At 46.2% G+C, this 21,913-nt stretch overlaps 1 protein-coding gene across 1 annotated transcript in view; it reads right to left on the minus strand.

Moving 5' to 3' along the window:
• Nucleotides 1-19,299, minus strand: part of Atp8b1 (ATPase phospholipid transporting 8B1) — a 125,152-nt gene extending 105,853 nt beyond the window's left edge. Inside the window, exon 1 of the mRNA XM_036204975.1 lies at nucleotides 18,957-19,299. The gene's annotated coding sequence lies outside the window, so the exon portion shown is untranslated. The remainder of the gene's footprint in view (nucleotides 1-18,956) is intronic.
• Between the last annotated feature and the right edge of the window lie 2,614 nt (nucleotides 19,300-21,913).

A 21,913-nucleotide genomic window follows, 5' to 3' on the forward strand; every position in this document is an offset into this window, starting at 1 on the left:
GGTATCTCATATGGCATCAAGGTAGCTTCTACTCTCTTCCCTCTGCCGTCATCATCCATAGTCCAGCTTCAGCACGGAAGGCACAGGACTCTTCCGGGATGTGATGTGATGGGATATGCCCCTGCCCAAAGCCCTGCCACAGTTCCATTTCTCTCGAGGACAGCCTCAAGTCTACCCGCTCTTCCCCACTCATCCCCTTCACCCACACTCTCGCTGATCCCACCACAAGTTCCTCCTGATTGCTTGGTTTGAGAAGCCTCTGGCTTGTTGGTTTCTTGGGGTTCTGTAACAACAGTCCCTGAAACCCACTTTCCCCAGTGACCACAGGGGGCTCAGCCCCTCCCAATCCCACAACCTTTCTATAAACAACACTTTTAAGGATCCCTATCTTGCCTATCCCTTCTGTACATTCATCTCTTATTTATTTGTTTGTTTGTTTGTTTGTTTTTGGTTTTTCAAGACAGGGTTTCTCTGTGTAACTTTGGAGCCTGTCCTGGAACTCACTCTGTAGCCTCAAACTCACAGAGATCTGCCTGCCTTTGCCTCCGGAGTGCTGGGATTAAAGGCATGCGCCACCGCCACCCAGCTATTCATCTCTTTTCTTTAAAAAAAAAAAAAAAAGTTATTCTCTCCTGCCTCCATCCCCATGTATGTTTTAGGGGAATGGATGTGAGGATAGAGAGGCCAGAGGTCAACAAGTGGCTTAATTGCTTTCCAACTTATTTTTGGAGGCAAGGTTTCTCATTGAGCCTAGGGCTGACTCAGCTAGTTTTATTGGCCAGCAAGTCCCAGGGACCCTTCTGTCTCTGCCACCATAGCACTGGGATTATAGGGCTGTGATGCCATGGCTTCTGGGAACCTAACACAGGCACTCATGCTTACACAGCAAGGATATTACTACAGCATCACTCCCCACCTTCTACCAAACTTCACATGCCTTGATGATCTGTCTCTCCCCCTGTAGGATGCACACTTTTGGAGGTTACGACTTTGCTTCTGTCTACCCTTCAGATGCATACCCAGGCCAAGAACAGACCCCAAATACAGCAAACATCAGAATATTTGCCCACTGGCTGAAAGGTCACCTTATTAAGGCTTCCCCTAGCAACCAGAATCAAGTCATCAGTCCTGGCCTCTTTTCTATCTCTTACATTATTTTTCCCACAGCACCTATCATTAATATTTGGGTAATTTACCTCCTATGGTATTGGGATTGAACCCAGGGCCTTGTGTGTACTAGACAAGTACTCTACCACTGAGCTACACCTTCTATAGTGTGATTCTGCTATCTGTCCACATGAAACTGAACATTAGCTGTTGTATGTATCCAGAATGCCTAGGAACGACTAAAGGGTAGGTACTTAAATAGTTGGAAAGGGAGAGGAAGTTGGGGGGGGAGAAGTATGGGAGGGGGGAGGAAAAAGGGAAGGAGTAGAGAGGAGGGAGAGTAGAAAGAGGAGGAAGGAAAGAGGAGGAGAGGAAGGGAAGGGAGAGAAAAAATCTTACTCTGTATTAACAGGATTATAAATGAGTGTCCCCAAAATAGAAACGAGTGAATACACACGATTATCTGGTCTTATAATAAGAGTCTGTCAGGCATGGAGCAATGAAGCAATCGCTTCAGACATGTCCACTCCTATGTTGCTGCAACTGAATGAGAGTGGTAGACAAGCCCTGGAATGCCCTCAAAGGAAGCGTGAGTCACTGACAACCAGCGGTTGCTATTATTTGCAGGCTGCTCTCTTCTAGAGTTTTCTGAACAATGAAGAAAAGGGATTGGCTGAGCTTACTTCATTATATTAAACCAGGTGAGTATACTCGAAGGTTCAATTCAACTGAGAGAAGATACAGAAGACTGGGAAACAAAACTGCCATTGGTAATCACCAAGGGCCACCCAGGTACGCCTTCCCTCCAGCATGACTGGGATGGCACACCACCTACAATTATAAAGGTAATGATTTCCATAAAGATACCACCTCAGTTCTTCTGTTACTTTCTCCTTGGGCATTTATTAGTTTTTTTGTACACCACTTGGCGAAGCTCTGCCATTCTTGAGTCATTTTAATAATCAGGCTTAATTATCTTCCCTTTGTAGAAAGTAAAGCAAGCTGGAAGAGAGTAGAAGGTGTGGCGTGAGTCTCTGGGCCAGGCAGAGAGAGGCCAAGTCCTGATTCGGCAGCCCGGGGTATGCCAATATAATTGACACCAGAAGTAGGACTCCAGCGAGCCCTTCCTTCTCTCTTTATCTTCTCGTTCTCTACTAACCAGAGTCACTTTAGGTCTTTACAGGTGACCAGGAAGAGAGTCACAAGAAAACCAATACAACAGGGTGCTTGGGTTGTGGTTCAGAGCTAGAATCCCTGCCTAGCATGAGCAAGGCCCTAGGACACCATCCCCTGTAATACAAAAGTAAGCAATTTTTCATTAATAATGAGGGCTCTCTGCCTTTTGTTTTTTGGAGGTAGGGTCTCTCATGTAGACCAGGTTGGCCTCAAACTCTCTATAGAGCTAAGGATGGCCTTTAACTCCTGATTTTTTTTTTTTTAAAACGGAAGTTGCTCAAATGTAGGGCCCAAACCAGTGGGGAAACAGCTAGCTTCCCTGACTGCACTTCAGCCCTGTGAGGCTATATGTTACCTGCTTTTCTGTGGATGGTCTTTCAGCTGTTTGCTCTATATATCTCCTTAGGTGGTAACCTGAGAGCAGAATCCAATATGAGAAACTACCCAGACTTCAGTCTGTACTAGCTAGCCTTGGCTGGACAGCAAGACATAGACAGACAGATAGGTGATAGATAAGACTTATGCAAATAAAAACAAAGAACACGAGGATAAAAAACTGAAGGTTGGAAACTGTTTTTGTTGGAACCCTTTATCAGGAAATAACAAGGGGCCACAGTATTGTATCTTAGCTGAGAGTGATAATTGGCATCTGAAGAGCTTGTAGCCAGTCAGGGGACTCTCCAAAGGTGGGGGACCCTTTATTTTTCTTGTTAATCTTTGACCTGATGTTGGTTATCAATGGCTGACTAATAAAATTTTCCTAAATGAGAAATTCATATATCAGTTTCTGGAATGGATGCAGAAGCTAGGCGTAGCCCAGGGTACAGTCAAGGTGCTGTCTGGGTGGCAGTCATGTGAAGGTTCAATCAGGGAGTCTCCAATTACAAGCTTACCCTCTGGGCTGCTGTCACGATTCAGTTCCTCATGGACACCTGGCTGGAGGCCACTCCAGTTTTTGCCACGTCATCCCTCCCATATGGCAGATCCAATATGGCAGCTGGCTTCTCTCAGACAAAGAATGCCAGGGGATTTGAGAAAGAGAAATGCCTTCCTTTCTATAGCCTATCTTCAGAGGAACTGCTAATGCGTAAGAGAGACATTTCAGGGGCAAACTCCTATATCAATGTCCCTTCCTTTATATTTAGCTAAAAGGCTATTGTGCAAGCTGAGCATGCCCTTATCACATATCTGTATACATGTGCTCCATGACTTTTAACTAAATGTGCTCTCTACCACATTCCTTAACTGGGCATCTTGGGAAAGGGCCAACCCCTATATGAACATGTATGGGGTCCCAGAGTGAAATCCCTCACTTCCTCTATTGAGGGAGAGCATTGCTTTGGAAATACCCCTGTGTTCTCTTGCCTATTGCAGGCAATAGATATTTCTCTTCTCTTTGACGTCACAGCTGTGCTTATTATGACTTTGTATTCATCCAGCTATAAATCAATTGTACTAGGTTACAGTGTGACCCATCCACTCTGGCCACAGTCTCTTCATGAGATTGGCTCACTAGGTCTAACCTCCACTCATTTCAAGATTACCCAGAAACACAAGAAACCACAGAAGCATGAGCCAGTAGACTCTTTATCAGAATTCAAATTTGGTCAAGGAGGCTTCAGGGAACAAGCCTGAGAGGTCTGGGACTAAAACAAAACCCAGAGAAATTACGTAAGGATCCTCAGATGCTTTAGTGGGGCCCAAATATGGTCAAAAGGAGTCTGAGAAGGCTTTTTTGGAACAACTCTAAAAAGTCTAGCAGAGAAAAGAAAACCACAGAGAAATCACGTCACCCAAACTGGTTTCCGGAAGTGTAGAAACTCACGGACTGGGAGGTTGCTGAGCAGCAAAGTTAAATCTAGGCTCGACTGTGAAATTTGGAATTAGCAGCAGGTAGGGCCTTGTGTTCACTTTCTAAATCTCAGCAATGTTGGACATGGAGTTACTATTTCCTGTTGTGGCAATGAATAATAAACCTCAATTTGTATAATAAAAGGAAATGTTTGAGTGTAATGTTAAACTTTTTCTGCTGAATCTACTATAAATATTGGCATCAGAAGCCAAATAAAGCAACTAACTAAAACTCTTGCTTATGGTTCTCATAACATAGTGATCATTATAAATCTTAAACTTCACAAGCTTAGGGCTGGAGGAGATGGTTCTCAGGCACTTGCCAATAAGCCCAATAAACCTGAGTTTCATCCCTGGGATCCACACGAAAGGAGAAAACAATCCTAGTTGACTGGCTTCCATATGCATGTGTATTTGCTTATACTTCCTCTGTCCCCCATGCACACACGCCAAATAGTTAAACACAGTTAAAGATTCCACAAGTTTGTCTGCAAATGTAAATTTGTTTTGGTAGATGTCAAGAAGCATAGAGAAATTTGTTTAAAGCTGAAGTTGGAAAGGCCAGACTAAAGATTATTTTTAAATCTATTACACACTAGTATAAGTCCTTGGAAATGCTAAAATAGATTCAACATGTGAAAGTCCTTACTGCAAATGCAGCCAAAGGTTTTATAGGACGGGCTGGATTTGACAAAGACGCAGTGTGGCTGGCTCCCAGCTCCCTCTGCACAGCTGTGAAGAATATCCTGTTGTATGTTTACATATATTCATGCTTCGGGAATTTAACAATTAAAGCTGTGATGGGCTGGCTTCCGCTGCAGAGCCAGTGGGAGAAGACAAAAACAGCAGCTTCTGGGAAGATGTAAGTGGGGTGGGGGGGGAATCACAATGACTTGGCAAAGGGGGATTCAGGAGTTTGCCGGTTCTACTCACAGCCAGAGGGATTTTGTATCAACTCCAGGAAATATGATTGCTTGATCTTTACTGTTCACAGCTCCCAGAATCACTTAATTGGCTTTAGCCAGAAGGGATCATCTGGTAGAAATAATACTGTACATAATATGGAGAAATTTTTGTTTATCTTACGGATGGATTCATCCAAACAGAGGGAAGAAGTGGGTCCAGATTTCTTCCTCTACTTCGTTTCCCAGCCTACCCAGGCTCCCTTTCACCCTAAGTGATTAGGAAATGCCTTCAAAGTGGTCAAGAGTCCAGTCTCAACAGCCATATCCCTGATTTTACATGATTCATACTGATGACAACTTCCTACTCTTAGCGATGTCTCTGACCTGTAGCACTATGGCCTGGGAGATACTAACTGCTCAAAGGATGATTTGGGCTTAGCCAGCTATTTACAGGCCATAAAAACAGGGTTGAAGACACAACTACAGCTGGTTAGATATGAATAATCTCAGGGAACATCAGAAGATAGGCCTCTGAGTACAGCCACCTGCTTGAAGTCACCTGGGAGACCTCAGCAAGAAAAGACACAGTGTATGGAAACTTCTGCTTCCATCTATCTATCTATCTATCTATCTATCTATCTATCTATCTATTTATCTATCATCTATCCATCTACCTACCTACCTACCTACCTACCTACCTATCAGTTTGTTTTTGGTTTTCTGAGACAAAATTTTTCATATAGTCCAAGCTGGCTTCAAACTCACTATGTGGCCAATGTTGGCTTTGAATTCCTGGTCCTCCTGCCTCCCTCTACCTCCCAAGTACTCAGATTATACACATGAGACATGACTATGCTCAGTGACTTCAATTTTATTTTACTTATTTTAAAATTATTTAATTTATTTATTTACTGTGTGCATGTGTATCTCTCTCTCTCTCTCTCTCTCTCTCTCTCTCTCTCTCTCTGTGTGTGTGTGTGTGTGTGTGTGTGTGTGTGTGTGTGTGTGTGTGTGCCTGTGACAATGGACACATGAGGACAACTTGAGGGAATTGGTTCTTTCCTTCTACCATGTATATCCTGGGGATCGAACCCAGGTCTTCAGCAAGCACTTTTAGCCATTGAGTCATATCACTCGCCCAATTTCTTCCATTTTAAAAGCTCCTAAGGTGACTTCAAAGGACAATGGACAGGACTGGACTCCTGGCTTGCTTAGTTGAGGTATTATGTGAAGTTTTGGTCTCGCCAATAAGCGGTAAAGTCTGTGTTTATTCGTGAGACTGGGTTGTGTCCACCTGGAGAGTTGCGGTCCATTTGGTCTGTACTACCACATAGTTAAACCCATCCAGCAGCGGTAGAGCAGAAGAGGGATGAGCACAGCGTGGGAGAAGGCTCCTTTCACAGAAGCGCCCAGTGAAGAGTATAAGGAAATGATGCTTGGGCCGGAAGCCTGTGAGAAGGAGCCGAGCTGAGGAAGCCGGTTTCGGGGGGGGGGATAAAACAACCATGTGAAAGTCCCGGTACAGGAAACGATTTATCACGCTCCAAACACTGAAGCTGCAGAGTATAAAAATGCAACTAGGAAGAGGGGAGGGATGGGAGTAGGCTGGGCAAGCACAGGAGAGGAGGTGGCTATCCTCATCCTACAGTACTAAAAGGTTTTCCTCTAGGTGTAGAAAAGTCCCAGGACCTGAGTGGTTCAGTTGGAGGGAGTGGGGTGAAATGTGTGCGTCAGTTAGGATGCTATTGCAGCAATCCCAAGGAGGAAGGGGGCTGGCTTGAATGGAGCAGGTACCAGTGGACAAAGAGGTAGCCGATTGGCACCAAGACCATTTGGACATAGAAGCTGTAAAGGACACTGGGCTGCAAAGAGAATTAGGGAGAGTTTAGAATAATTCGAGTCCAGGTTTCTGGCTTAAAAATCAGCTAGAGAGTCATTATCTTCCAAAATTGTCAGAGTTCAATTCTCCATAGGCTAGGCTTGGGATGCCATGGGGTGTGATGGTTCAGTGACAGTATCACCTTGATGAGATTAAGAAACACCATGGAAACACACCTCTGGGCATGAACGCTGTGGTGTTTCCAGAATATTTCACTGGGAAAGGAAGATCCACCCTGAACATGGGATGTACCATTTCATGGGCCAGGGTCCAAGTAGAAAAGCAAGTGAATACCGGCATTTCTGTAGCTTGCTTTGCTTCTTGACTGTAGATACAATGTTATAGCTAACTCACAGTCCCGCACCATGCCTTCCCCGCTATGATAATAAAATTACGAGCAAAACACCACCTTCCTCCTTAAGGTGCCTCTTGACAGGTCCAAAGGGGCCAGGAGAAAGAGGTATCTGGGACTGCACCCAATACTATAAGAGAATTCCTATCTATGGGTCAGAATAAGAATTCTCAACCCAACACCACTGCAATTTTGAATAGGGTACTTCAGTGTTGGGGGTGTGGCATGGGGAGTCCATACACTATAGAATGTTTATCAGTATCTCTGGTGTCTACTAATAGAGTCTACTCACATCCCCTGATGTTGTGATGACCTGAAGTATTCCTTAAGGGCAAAATTTACTCAGATGAGGTTGGAGACATGATACCAACAATCCTTGATAAACCTCAATCTAAAAGGATTTACAGCAAAATAAAAATAATTTATATAAATTACTCCAATGTTCTTATGAACATGCACATAAAATTGATTGACTGAAGTCAGATCAAACACTGAGCTTCACTTTGCCCAACCCATTAGGGTTAGACTGGCCCCAAGATGATCTCAAAACTCTTTGTCCCTGTCTTCTGACAGTATGACACTCACAATGGTGAGGGATAGAGATGTTTTCATCCCTGCTTGCAAATGTTCCATAGTCCAGAATTTCAGACCGATCTAAGAATTTCCAAATACTACTTGTCAAGAGCTCCATAACCCAGACCAGGATGTCAAAAGAATCCAATTTCCCAGAATGGGAACTAACTTTTGGAAAGAGAGAAAGGAAGGAAGACATTGCCAAGTTGTAGCATTTGCAAAGCACAGCCATTGGAGTTACAAGCTGTTCTGGTCCAACCAACGTAGGTGCTAGAAAGTGAACTCGGGTCCTCTGAAAGAGCTGTGTGCTATCCACTGAGCTATGTTCCCATCCCCTACTAAAGGCATTTTCATAAGCAAATATTTTGCTGCTTCAATGTCAGCTATGCCACAAGGACTGGCCTGAAGATTTTGGATGAGTAGGACTCTGGGATCACATCCAGACACAGCAAGAACACATTTGTTTGAATTCTTTACTTCTATCACCTCAAGCAGGTGAGTAGCAGGAAAGATGTGGCTGTAATGTGTGTCAATGTGAGCAGCCCAATACCTTTAAATTATTCACTCCAAGTCTTAACTTACATAAATGTTATGGGTTTTTTGTTTTTGCTTTTGTTTTTGTTTGTTTGCTTGTTTGTTTGTTCGTTTGTTTTTTGCCAGTGCTGTGTTGGCTGGGTTGTTTTATTTTATTTTGTTGTTGTTGTTGAGACAAGGTCTCACTACGTAGCCCCAGCTGATCTGGTACTTATTAAAGCAGCCTCAAACTCATAACGATTGTTCTGTCTCAAGCTCTAGAGTGCTGGGTTGATAAACATGTACCACAACCAGTTTTATGTTCTGTATCTTGCCACAATTTACAAAAAGAGACAGAGAACAGGCCCAAGGGGGTCTTCTGGAGGAGGCTGTCCTTGAAGGAGGAAAAGGTAAGAGACAGGGTAAAGAATGTTCCAGTCAACCAGGACAGCATGTGCCAAGACCCTGCTGGGTAGGAACTTAGGGCTATGTTCTGGGATCTGTGAAAAGCGGAGAGTAGACTTGGGATAAAGGGACATAGGTCTGGAAAACGTGGATAGAGCAGGCCAAGCCAAGATGTAAAGGACCTGATAGAAGCCATTATCAGATTTTTAAGTAGAGGTACATGACTTGATTTCTGTCTTCAGTTGATAAGCCAGACCACAATGCTGAGAACGGGCAGGGATGGAATCAAGACTAGAAGCAGGGAGGCCAGTTAGGATGCTACCACAGGGTCAGAGCTCCTGGAGGCTTAGACCAGGAAAACAGGGTGGGGTGAGAAGTACAGGGTAAGAGCTGTCTTTTCTCAATAGACTCCTGGTCTTGGTGACAGGTTAGATCTGAGGACCTAAAAGATGGTTCTGATGACTGACTTCTGGCTCAAATGGCTCATGACAGTGTTACTTAAGCAGACAAGTGGGTTTAAAAGATGGAGAATCTCACTTTGGGCCTGTTCAGTTTGCTCTCCTGGAACACAAGAACATGTCCAAGGCCACACTTTGATGGAGCCACAAGCTGAGGCTGGAGATACATCTTTGGGAAACATCAAATTGGGTTTGAGTGCTCTAAGAATACACCAAGAAAACCCATGAAAGCACTCCTTGACATTGTGGCAACCACTGACACTGTGGTGCTCCTTGATACTGTGGTGCTCCTTGACACTGTGGTGCTCCCTGACATTGTGGCAATCCTTGACATTCCCATCAGCCTTGGGCACTGGGCTAATAATTGTGAAATATGCATATAATTTTTGAGCAACAAAATATGCAAAGTGAAGCAAAAATGCACAAGTCTTGTCTTACGGACAGAGTTGAGGTTAAGTGAAGGTTGGGTTCCCAGACATGTCTCAAAATAGTTCTCATTTGCAAGACTCTTCCTTCTACACTGAATTCCTCTCTCCAGAGGCAAGGGCTACTGTTACTACAGATTATAACTCCAATATCAACCTGCTTCATACCTTCTTTGTTCAAAAATGTGTTTTGAACTAAGGCCTCACTCTGAGAGGCAGACTAACCTCCAACTTGGGGCAATTCTCCTGCCTCTGCCTCTAGAGTGCTGGGATTACAGGTGTGTACCATCTCAGCATTTTGTTTATAGTTACTCTTCTTTCCCAATCCCAGTGGCCCTGTGAGTTCCACAGCCAATGAACACCATTCTTGCCTTATTCATGAGCTGACACAAGGCTTGGTGTATGGGCTAGAGGTGGGTCAGGGGTAGATTGCTAAAAGGAATGGCTATTCTTATAGCACTGGTGTTCTTCGATGACTTGTGGATCAACTTCTCGCCGATGTTTCCTGTGCTCCATCCCCTTTGCTGAACACACTCCTTTCTCACCAACCTGGGAACACACTCTGGTGGTAAACACAAGTCCTCTGAACAAGGCCAGATGGACATCTTTCTGAGGAGTTGACTTTAGACTCTCTAACCAGGCATCTCAACACAGCTCATTAAGTATGTGGTCCTTAGAAACTCACAGTTCTTCTGCAGCTCAGGCTCAGCCACAGAAGTTATCTTTCCCCCTCCTCTTCCGCTACACACTTACCTGCACACACACACACACACACACACAGAGAGAGAGAGAGAGAGAGAGAGAGAGACAGGCACACACACACACAGGCACACAGGCACACACACACACACACACACACACACACACACAGGCACACACACAGGCACACATGCATGCACACTCCCTGATCTGCCCAGAAATCCCATCCTATTGCCTTTCAATCTATCAAGTTAAAACTTATATTTATATCCATGTATCTGCACCTCATTAATCTCTCTCTCTCTCTCTCTCTCTCTCTCTCTCTCTCTCTCTCTCTCTCTCTCTGACATCTAATCATTATGGCTTCTATCACACCTTACGGACATAGCCCTATTGACTGGTCTCTTAGCTTAAGACCTTCCACGCTGGTCTGGTTTATAAACAGCAACCTGACTGACCCAGGTCAGATCACACTCCTTCAGTGAGTGACATCTTGCACTGCTCCTCTATCTCATACAAGTCAAAGCCAAGGTCCTCACAAAGCCTGGCAGGCCCTGCAAAGTCTTCCTCTAGTCCTCGACTGTCATCTTCACATTGCTAGTTTTCACATTTTTGTTTCTTTGGATAGGCTTCTGCTTATAGTGCAGACCAGCTTAAAGTCATAGGCTCTTGCCTCAGCCAAATGCAGGCGTATAGGCGAGTGAGGAGTTACAGATGGACATAGCTCCATCTGGCTCATCACTTTCTCTCTCCGTCTCTACTCACTCATTCACTTCCACAGTACTGCTTTGTTTCTATCAGACCAGCCAGGCCCTCCTTCTTTAAGACCTCTGCCCTGCACTATATGTCCCCTGCCCCCTGCCTTGGACACTCCTCCTCTCCCTTCTCCCCTCAAGTCTTTGCTCATGGGTCACCTTCTCAGTGAGGGCACTGCACTTTCAATGGTAACTCATGTCCTTGCCAGCCTTTTCTGCTGTTATCGCAAAGCAGGTATCTTGGTGTGCAATATATAATCACCCTATTTGTTTTGTATACTTAGCAACGACTGTCTGTCACCTCTTGCACTTGAGTTCCTAAAGGACACGTTTCTCTGCTAATTCACTGACACATGCCAAGGCTTGGCACACAGACCTGTGGGGTGTTGGACTCACCCACTGATTCAGTGGGGCCTGAATATGGGCTCTAAACTTTGTACGCATCCAAGAGGCTTCTCTGGGGGATGACGCAGGAGACAGAAAGCTCTAATCACAGAACTTCAGCTACTGAAGTCAAAACGCAAGAAACGGGACTAACTTGTCCCTAAAGCTTAGCCAAACTCATCCTGTCTCAATGCCCTGGTCTCGATGATCTCAAGGACCCATGACATGTTAGATGCACATAGCTCACTGTAAAGTGGTTTGACAGTTCCATGCTAGAATTTTCACATGTCCCTCTTTCTGAGTGTTCATTTGTTTGGTTTTCTTGAGACAGGCTCCCATGTAGCCTGGGATAGGTAGCTGAAGCTAGCCTTGAACTTGATCTTCTTGCCTCCCCCTCAATACTAGGATTACAGGCACACATAACACAGAGATAAATCCACTCTCTAACCCCACTCTCACCTTTACGCTAAGGACTGAACCCAAGGCCTTGTATGTGCTTGGCAAGTGGTCTTCCACTGAGCAACATACCTATCACCCCCCCTCCTTTTTTAAAGAAAGATTCTTGCTATATAGCTCAGGTTGGTCTGAAGGTGATTCTTCTCCTCCCTCAGTCTCTCGAATGCTGGGATTATAGGCACTCTGGACCATGCCTGACCCATCTGAACATCTTCTTAGGGTCAGTAGATGAGCAGTTGGTGACCTGTCATACTTTACAATACAAATGACCCTTTGCCTTAGAGCTTTTACTGAAGGCTGCCTATTCTACCCAAAAGTAGAAAACAATCTGACACTTGGATATTCAATTAAAAGATTTTTTTAAAAAAATCTTGTTTCAATTGGTGAAGGAAGCTAGGATTCTTTTCTCCACCCAGAATGTCATGTCTAACAGACAATTCCAGTCATGGTGCCACAGATCCTGAGCTTGGACACCCAGGATGACATAGAGAGCAGTCAACCACAGCGACAGACAACAGCAAATGACCTTTGCTTAGAAAGGACAGCTGTAGATTTCAGGGAGAAGGGGGTGGTTGTTAACTTGCATCTTTGATATCACCCCCTGCACCCCAGGATTTTCTCCACAGTGGTTCTGGAGGGAAGCATGGTACTAGATACTACATGTCCTTAGCCTTACTTAGGAAGAAAGACTTTTACCAAGCCCTACATGAATAAACAAGAACATAAACAAACAAGCCCACAGCAACATTATTCACAAGTCAGAGGTGGAGACAATCCAAATATGATGGATTTGTCAAGTGGCTTAGGTGGGTAAACACACTGTGGAAATGGATAATGGAGTATTATTCCCCCTAACAGCAGAAGACAGCCATGCCATGGACGAACCCAGAAGCCACGATGATTAGAAAAATAAGCAAGCCACAGAAGGATAAGTATGATTACACTCGACATCAGATGCCATAGACTAGTCAGGTTCAAGGTGACTGGAAGTGGAGTAGAGACAGGGGCTCTGGGATAGGGAGACAAGGAGAGAGCTGTGTGAGACACTGAACGACTTTATGGACTGATGTTGGTGTTTGTTACACAATAATAATATTTAGTGCCACTGATCCACACTCTGAAGGTGGCTTACCATGGCCACTGATCCAGACTCTGAAGGTGGCTAACATGACCACATTGGGTGTTTTGTATATCTAATCATTTTCTAAAATGTCCATGAAATCAGTTTTTGCACTGTGAAGGAGATCACAAAGGTCCTTTTTGCTCCCAAAGTCATCTTGGTACCCAAAGCAGGAGGAGTTCACCTAATCCTGTCACTGCAGCCTACCGCCCTGCCCCCCTGCCCCGCTACGCATGATTTCCATGAAGAGCCACAAGTTCTAGAAGTTTGTTGTCAGCCGCTAGTTCGAGCCTTTGAAGACCCATGTGCTCAGTTTCCAATGCAAAGACAAGACCAGTGTTTCCCAACAGGAAGTGGACAGCACCTGTGTCATCTCACTGGGGAGTGACTATTTAAAGCACATGAGCAGTCTTAATATCCACTTTCTCATGGAGAACAGATTTGGAGCACCGAGATCTCAGCTCACTGGGTCTCAAGAGGGCAAAGTAAGAATATCTGTACATCACAGCACATTTGATCAAATAAATCACATATCCAACTCATGGGCATATGTCCTTATGAGCAAGGTAGACTGCCAGGCAGCATGTGGGGACAACATCTGGTGTTAGAGAATCTCTGTTTGGGATTTTCTAACTCAACTTAGTGTAAGTAAAGATTAGAAAACTGATTTCAAACACAGCCTACCCTAAATCAAACAAACCGCAACTCTGGTGGAACAAAAGCCACTCAGCAAAGAAACAAAGCCATAAAACAGCAGTCCTGTAAATAGAGAGCCAGGCTACCAGGCAAAGGTCAGGCATTACACATACACAGTGCAGAAGCTAACTCCTCAACCGTGTTAGTAGGGAGGGAATAGCCTTTACCATTGACAGTATTTAGGGCATTCTTCCCCCAGGAGTCCAGTCCTTGGCCCAGCATGACACCTCCTCTATCATGGCTAGGCCCAGCTCTCACACTTGAAAGGCTAAACTTGGAGATTGATGATAAACCATGCCCACAGAGCTGGAAGAGTCCCCACACAGCCATCCAGACTTCAAACCTAAGACCACCCTCTTCCCATGGAGAGACAGTGTCCAGAGCAGGAGAGAGAGGAGAGAGAACCTGGTTGACTCATCCCCTGCCCCAGATTTATCGATCCATCCATCTATCTATCTATCTATCTATCTATCTATCTATCTATCTACCTACCTACCTATCTATCTAGCTGGTTTTTCGAGACAGGGTTTCACTGTGTAGAAAGAACCTGGTCAACTCTTTTTTTTTTTTTTTCAGATTTTATTTATTTATTTATTTATTTATTTATTTATTTATTTATTTGGTTGGTTGGTTGGTTGGTTGGTTGGTTGGTTGGTTAGCTGACTGGTTTTTCAAGACAGGGTTTCACTGTGTAGACCTGGCTGTCCTGGAACCTGTTATTTTTATTCTGTGTATGTGTGTTTTAGCCTGTCTGTGCACCACTTGCATGCAGTACCCTTGGTGGCCAGAAAAGAGCATCGGACCACCTGAGTGAAGTTACAGAGGGTTGTGAACTGCCATGCCTATGCTGTGAACCAACTTGGGTCCTCTGCAAGCACAGCAAACACTCTTAGCTGCCGATCCATCTCTCTAGCTCCTGACCAGATCTCTTATCACAGAAGAAAATCAATCAGACCCTTAACAAACCTGACAGTCTTCCCTAAACTAGGGAGGTGATCCATTGGCACAACTGAACGTGAATGAATGAATGAGGTTGCATCAAGTTTTCACTAACAACACATACCCCAGCTCCAAAGACCACAGGGTTCACACACTACTCAGTATTGAGCTGGGAGTAAAGAGAAGGAAGGAGATGAATGATAAGCAAAACCCAGGAGTACAGAAGGCATTCTAGTGCTCAGAGTGTCCCAAGAGCCTCTGCTGGGCAGGAGGCGGGTAGCACCCAGCTGAGGGCATCCAGAGTCCCTGTGGCTGTCACTGACCGAACTCATCCTCCTGAAAGGTTAGAGGTCAAACTAGCTCCCTAGTCAAGGAAGCACTCCGGAACCATGACGAGGATTTGAAGCCTTAGAAACTTTCTTTCCATGTCCAGGTGCAGATGGGCACCTGTGTTTTCTAAACAAATGCTAACATGTAAAATGAATCCTGTGTCATCCCCCCTCCTCTCCACAGCCCAGGAGAAAGGCGATGGGTGGAAGAACACCACACACAGAGCACCAGCAACAACACAGCTATGCTAGTGACCACCCTTTCTTTAGCGCTCTATTTTCCCATTTGAAACTCATTACCACACACCATTTACAGGTGAAGAGGCCCAGCTGGCTGCCCCAAGTTCCCTGGGTTATGCAGCTGGGGAGCAATGGAGTAGTGTAGACACCAACCTGGGCCAGAGGCAGTAGAAGCCAGCATCTCTGCTTTGCAACTGCTTCCGGACTCTTTCCTGGGACCAGTTATCAAAAGAGTCCCCACTGGGGGCAGGTTGGGTGATAATGTATTTAAAAGTGCAGTTCGCTCAGAAGCGTCAGGAGGCTCACTAATCTGTGCCTAAGTGAGAGCTAGTAAGTCCCCTGGTTTCTAGGAACAGAAATGAGAAAGGAGGCCTATGTACCACAATCATGTATATACACATATGCATCTTTTCTATAATCATCCTCCATAAAATTAGGGCCTTATTGGTGTGGAGAGCTACAAAAGATCTTAGATCTGGCATTGCTTTTAGGTGGGCCCTGGCATGGGATTCCGAAATAAAACAGGTGAACCGTTTGTGTGTGCATCTTAATTCAACCTCTTTGGGAAGCAAGTTAATTGTTACATTAAAAACAAGAACTATTAACAAACACTGGATCTAATAGAATGACATAAAAAAAAAAGTGACAAAAAAAACCCCAACTCTCTCAAGATACCCAAAGATTTTCCCCCCCCCCCCTAACCCTATCCCCCCTCACCCCCCAGCAAAGAAAACTGCTCAGGAGATAAATGTAGACGCAGATATAGAGGCAAATTCTAAAAGCAAGTTCTTAACCCTTAAAGGTCCTCTTGGTAGGAGCCCGGGTCAAGAATGGACCCAGCAAAACTTGTATTTGCCCCTAGAGAGCCAGTTCCTCTGTATCCGAAGGTCCAAAGGGTTCTTTGACAAACTAAAAATGAACGAGCAAAGCCAACAGGGGAATTAAAAGCTCTCTGGAGTTATAAAGATCACGTGTGGGCCATGAATATTGCTTCAGGAAAACTAACACAGAATTTAAACTGGTAAGATGATAAAATGTGAATATACCTAGCGTGCTTCTTTACATGTACAGACTCCAGTATCAAGTAATAATAATGTGTAAATACCAAATACTTCCCTGGTGCTGGCTTTTTAAAGCCATGCCGAAGGCCGGGAGAAAAGCTCGGTGGTAAGTACCTGGTTAGCTTATCCCCAGCTCTGCAAAAATTAAGAATTACATAATAAAATAAGCCAGGTGTGGGGGTACACTCATTTCAGCACTTGGGAAACCAAGGAGGTGTGTGTGTGGGGGGGGGGGGGGATCAGGAATTCAAAGTCACTGTCAGCTACTAGCAAGCTTGAGGCCAACATAAACAAAGGAGACCCTGCCTGGAGATAACCATGATAATAAAGACAGATGATGAAAAATAAAAACAGCATGCTTCTAATAAAGAAAACAACATTCAAACATCGACTTTTTGTAAAGGACACACATGTCCTCTCCCTTCTCGACAACCACCCCCCCACCAAAAAGAAAAACAAAAAACAAAAACAAAAACGAACAACATTTCCCCCTTAACAGATGAGCAAACTGGCAATGTAGTTAGCAACATACCTGAAATCTGCAGGACTCTAAAAACCATGTATTTCCTACTACCCTTCGCTTTAAAGCAGGGGAGAAGAGAGACAGGAAGGTGAGATCGAAGATCGAGGCCGCTCAGGCTGCTCAGCTGTTGCTTTCCCTCAGCTCCAAGATCCTGACACCTGGAGTGAGGCTGGCTGACCATGGAGCTAGCCCTGATCTTGACTTACATCCAAAGAGTTACCATCTTCAACAGAAAAGGAAAATGCCCCAAGTCCCCTCACTAGGGAGAGATAACAAGTAATCTTGGGTGTGAATTGTCCTTAAAATAAAATAATCAGAAGAAGAGTTTGAAGGTGGGGGGCACGGAGCTGGCACAGATGTCAGATGTGTTGGTTGGTATTACGTAAGCCACCCAAGTGTTTTGGCCCCTCTTTAGGCCGGCCCTACCCAAAGAACCAGTGAAAATTATCCAAGTACAGTTATTAGAAGATGATAAAAAGAACACGGCATTACAGATTCTCTCTCAAAAGAACAAGGGAGTCTCTACATAAAGAAAACCATTAGCAGCTTCGGAGGAGTAATTGTAGGCAGGTGTGACTGCTCTCCAGAAATTAATCAGCTAATAACCACTCATCATCCTTTGCACAGTCTATGCATTTATAATAGGGTTTAACAAGGTCTTAACAAAAGACAGAGTAATGAATGGCACTGTAGACCTAACACAAGGGTACTGCTTACATGATGAAGACCAGAGAGCTTTGACCTCATGTTTTGTGTGGTTTTCCTCTTTTGATACAGACCCCACTATTTACTATCTATGGAGACCTTGAAACATCATATATCCTTTATAGCCTGTCTTCCTCGAGACAGTGAGCCTTCCCCTGTGACCAAGGAGTGCCTGGCGTCTTCCCATACTTCACTGGTGGTGGCTGGTTTAATTTTCTAGGTAGTTAAGGGGAAGAATTTTGAAGGCGACAAGACTAGAAAGATGGGAGTGAATCTTTTCTTCACTCCAACAGAGCGGGCAATTTGCGGAGCGTGGGGGACTCCACAGAGCTAGCCACCAGAGAAGGGCTAGAAGAACAATGGGCTTAAACCACCGAGTGCAGACCTAGGGGTCCAGTGAGGTTGCTGGTTCTCAAATGGAGCCTTTGCTTTCCTGTGCCAATTCTTCACCCCTGGTGCTGCATCCTCCTGGAACCTTGGTGCTCTTCCCAGAGCGGTCTAGAGATCTACGTTCTAAGCCTCTAGGGGCAGAGACATACACGCCTACAACTCCCTCGGAGGAGCTGGCCAGACATTTCTTTCACTTTGGGCTGAGGGAGTTACCCAAGAGATGATTTAAAGTACCGGCCCTGTTCCATGCCACATCTCCCGCCTCCTGCCGCGTTTTCTTTCAACAAAGCGCCCAGAAGTGACAGCTCCAGGCGTCAAACTGGGGATTAAGGACAGCCAGCCGGCGGCAGTGCGTCGGAGCTAGTGAGCACGACCCCACAGTCCCCCGGAAAACTGTTTTTCCCCACTCCTCCTTCACCGATGCGCACAGAAGGAGCTTTGGAGGCGCTGGGTCTCACCCTGTCCATCCTTCCCAGCAGGTGCGCGGCGGCCAGAAACATTCCTCCCTAAGGTCATTTTCAGGCGCACTGGATTGCCTTTGCCCGGAACCTGTCAGTGGAAGATTCCCAGAAGGGCGGTGGTCCTTGCGTGACAGCCGGTGACACTCTTCAAAGATCCCCAATCCGTTCTTGGTTTAACTCTGGGATCTTAACTCCAGACGTGTGTGGCGCAAACCAATGAAAAATAACAACAAAATATCCGAACAGCTCCCGGGAGATTCCCCACCTCCCTACCCCCAACAGGTGAAAACCTTAAAGAACTGGGAATCATCGCTCAACTTGTCCTTCGCCAACCGTGGACCGTGGCGGGGGGCAGAGGCTTCCGGTACCACCACCCCTGCCCCCCCAAATACCACCTGTCCAGGCTCAGGGGCCCTAGGGCTCGGACAGCTGCTGCCACCGCATCGCGGATGCGTGGGTTCCACTAGCCCATGGGCCACCGAAGGAACCAGGGCACCCTGCCGGGCTGGTTGGATCCGGGAGGTCGGGGAACACCAGCGCCTCGCCCCTCTTACCTAGTGCTCACTGGGCCCCGGCTGGGGCATCCGCGGGGTGCGCGCCGCTCCAAGGCTCGTGCGCACCTGGCCGCCTCCCGCCCGGCCCCAGCGCTGCGGCTGCGCTAGCGCTGCATGGCACACAGGGGCTGGCCGGGGGCCCCGGGAAGCCTGTCCAGTTGGCCGCGACTCCTCCGGCTCTCGTGGCTCGCCAAGGGCTCCCCGCCTTCCCCCGCCCCGCGTCAGTGCGCCCTTCCTCGGCGGCCGTCCTTTTCCCTCCGCTCTGCCGGACCGGACAAACTGGTTTCTCTGCTCCAGGGAGGAGCCTCTCGCCTCCCCTTGGCAGCGGCCGTGGCCGCGCGCGGCTTGGGGACCAAGCTGGAACTGGGGCCGGGGGCGGGCCCCGCCGTCTGCCCTCCCTCGATCCCTCCCCCGGGCGGAGAGGGGCTGGGCAGCCAGGCCTGGGGTTGGCTTACGTAGCCCTGCTCTAGTGCGACGTCCTAGAGCCCCAGAGGCAGGTGACCACCCTTGACCGTGACCGATCTTAGTCTATCTTGTGACCCTGTCTTTTCAGCCGCAGTTGGCTCCCGGGGCACTCTAGCTCCCTGCTTCACAGTCCCTGCGCACCCCACGAGCCTCGCGTGACTTTCCCGCCCACTGTGGGCTTGGCTGCAGGCCGGGTCTGTGACCTGGCCAGTCTGGAAAGCTGGCGGGGTTAGTGAGAGCCGGGGACCTGAACTCCTTGGGTAAGAGGAGCCGCTCTCGCTCGGGGCCAAGTCACGTTTCGGGATCAGTCACCAAAGGCGGTGGAACAGACGGCGCTAAGACTTGTAAGACTTGGAGAAACTAATCGCAGCAAGCACACGTTCTGCAGAGTCGCACATGTTTAGGACCCTGGGACCAGAAGGAGCGATGGTGTAACAGTTCTAACTGTGTTATGGTTGCAAGATGCAGACCTGCGTGCAGCGTTTCTGGCGGCTGTTTGGAGCATGAATGGCACCTCCCAGGCAGTACGTGAGGTGCTGTTCCTTTAGGCTCTCAGAGCTTCCCCAACTACCGAGTCGCTGTGGTCAGAAGAGGGGCCAGCAAAGGTCTGCAGGCGCATTTATTTAAAAGGGCGTTTGCCTGCGTTTAACAGTTAACGCTCAGCGCTCCACTCTCATCCCTAAATCTAAACCTTATAAAAATCATCTTACAATTTCCTCTGCGAAATAATTCTGTAACATAAGAACAATAAACTAGATTGTGTTTTTATTTAATTTAAATACTTTAATCTTTCAGTCTCGTTGTAAATTACATCCTTTGGACAATGTAACAAACAAAACAAAACAAAAAACAACCATAGAATCACGTCTACAGAGCATAGGGAACACAACCTTGGAGGTCTCTGTTCTCCTTTCCTTTCTCGTCACCAGCGCTTAAATATGAAGCACAAACTTCCTCTCACCTCTACTTAAAAAGCTCACTAACCTTGTTGGATTCTTGGCCTCATAGTCAAGGACCCAGCTTTACCTAAGTGAGGGTCCCTAAAAGAGGAACTCTTCAAGTTGCTGATGGCAGTGTGGAGTTTCTCTGCTGCCACGGACAGTCATGATAAGCTTTTGGGATAAACAACAACAAAAACAAAAACAACTGAGAAGGACTTGCAGGAAAGCTGGCTTTCAACCTAGATGAGACACTGATTGAAAGTCGGTTTTGTCTGGAAACCACCAGATGAGGGGGAACATGTTCAAAGGGCTGGTCCTTCTGCAAGCCATTGGGGAGGAGGGTCTCAGGGAGCCAATGTTGCTGATGAAGGAGTCCTCGCCTTGAAATCCTGGCTCTCATCCTCTCTGACAGAACCATTTCAATGCATTTGGTCAACCACTGCAAGTGTCTTGTGCATGTAACGAAGATTAATCTTGAAATCTGCCTAGCTCTACTCTATTGCCCACAACAGCCTAAAGGGTTCCCATAATCTCTCAGAGTCTTTGAGGAAAGTACACCCTTGGCTTCAACACAGAAAGCAATTTCAGGCTGAGCCAACATGAAGTGGTTAGGCTTTATTAAAATCGAAAGAGTGGCCAAGTGGCGGTGGTACACACCTTTAATCCCAGCACTCGGGAGGCAGAGCCACATGGATCTCAGTGAGTTTGAGGCCAGCCTGGGCTACAGGACAGGCACCAAAGCTACATGGAGAAACCCTGTCTCAAAAAACCAAATAAAATAAAATAAAATAAAAATGGAAAGAGGAGCTGGAGAGATGGCTGTGTTTAAGAGCACTGCCTGCTTTCTAGAGAACCCTGGTTAGATTCCCAGCACCCAAATGGTGGCTCACAACTGTCCATAACTCCAATTCCAAGGAATCTGATGTCCTCTTCTGGCCTCATGGGCGCTGCACATACTTAGTGCACAGACATGCAGGCAGGCAAGACACCCATGCATGTAAAATAAAGGTTAAAAAAAAAAAAAACCCCACGGAGGGAAGTAATAAAACACACCTGAGCATGACTATGGGCTTCTCAAAAAGCGGCAGTTATTAAAGGATATTTTAATGGTGATCTTAAACATGGAAGCTTTCAAAAGAGAGCAAGAGAGATGTCCAAAGAACAATAAAGCATACCCAAGTGTGTGTGGGGGCTTCTCAGTGAGAGTTACAGTTAAGTTACAGCACCGGCTATATATGCCCTTTTGGTGGCTCTCCAGCTAAATCTCAAAGGATCGATATGAATACCCGAGATACACACTTTCCCTCTCTTTTTAGTAAGTGAGGCTGTCTCTGGAGATGCCTTGGATGGGATTATTATCTGATGAAGAAAACCTAGGAGCCACTAGGGTTGATCAAGGATTTAGAGCATGTTCTCTTTTATCAAAAAGGGTGTGTGTGTGTGTGTGTGTAATTCCTAGAGACGTGTAAGTTCATAGCAGGAAAGGGCTTAAACACTATAGTTGCTGGAATCCTTGCATTTCAGCTGGCCAGAGGCTCTTCAGCTAGATGC

This window comes from Onychomys torridus, chromosome 13 (assembly GCF_903995425.1).
Source record: "Onychomys torridus chromosome 13, mOncTor1.1, whole genome shotgun sequence".
In the NCBI taxonomy this organism is placed as follows: domain Eukaryota; kingdom Metazoa; phylum Chordata; class Mammalia; order Rodentia; family Cricetidae; genus Onychomys; species Onychomys torridus.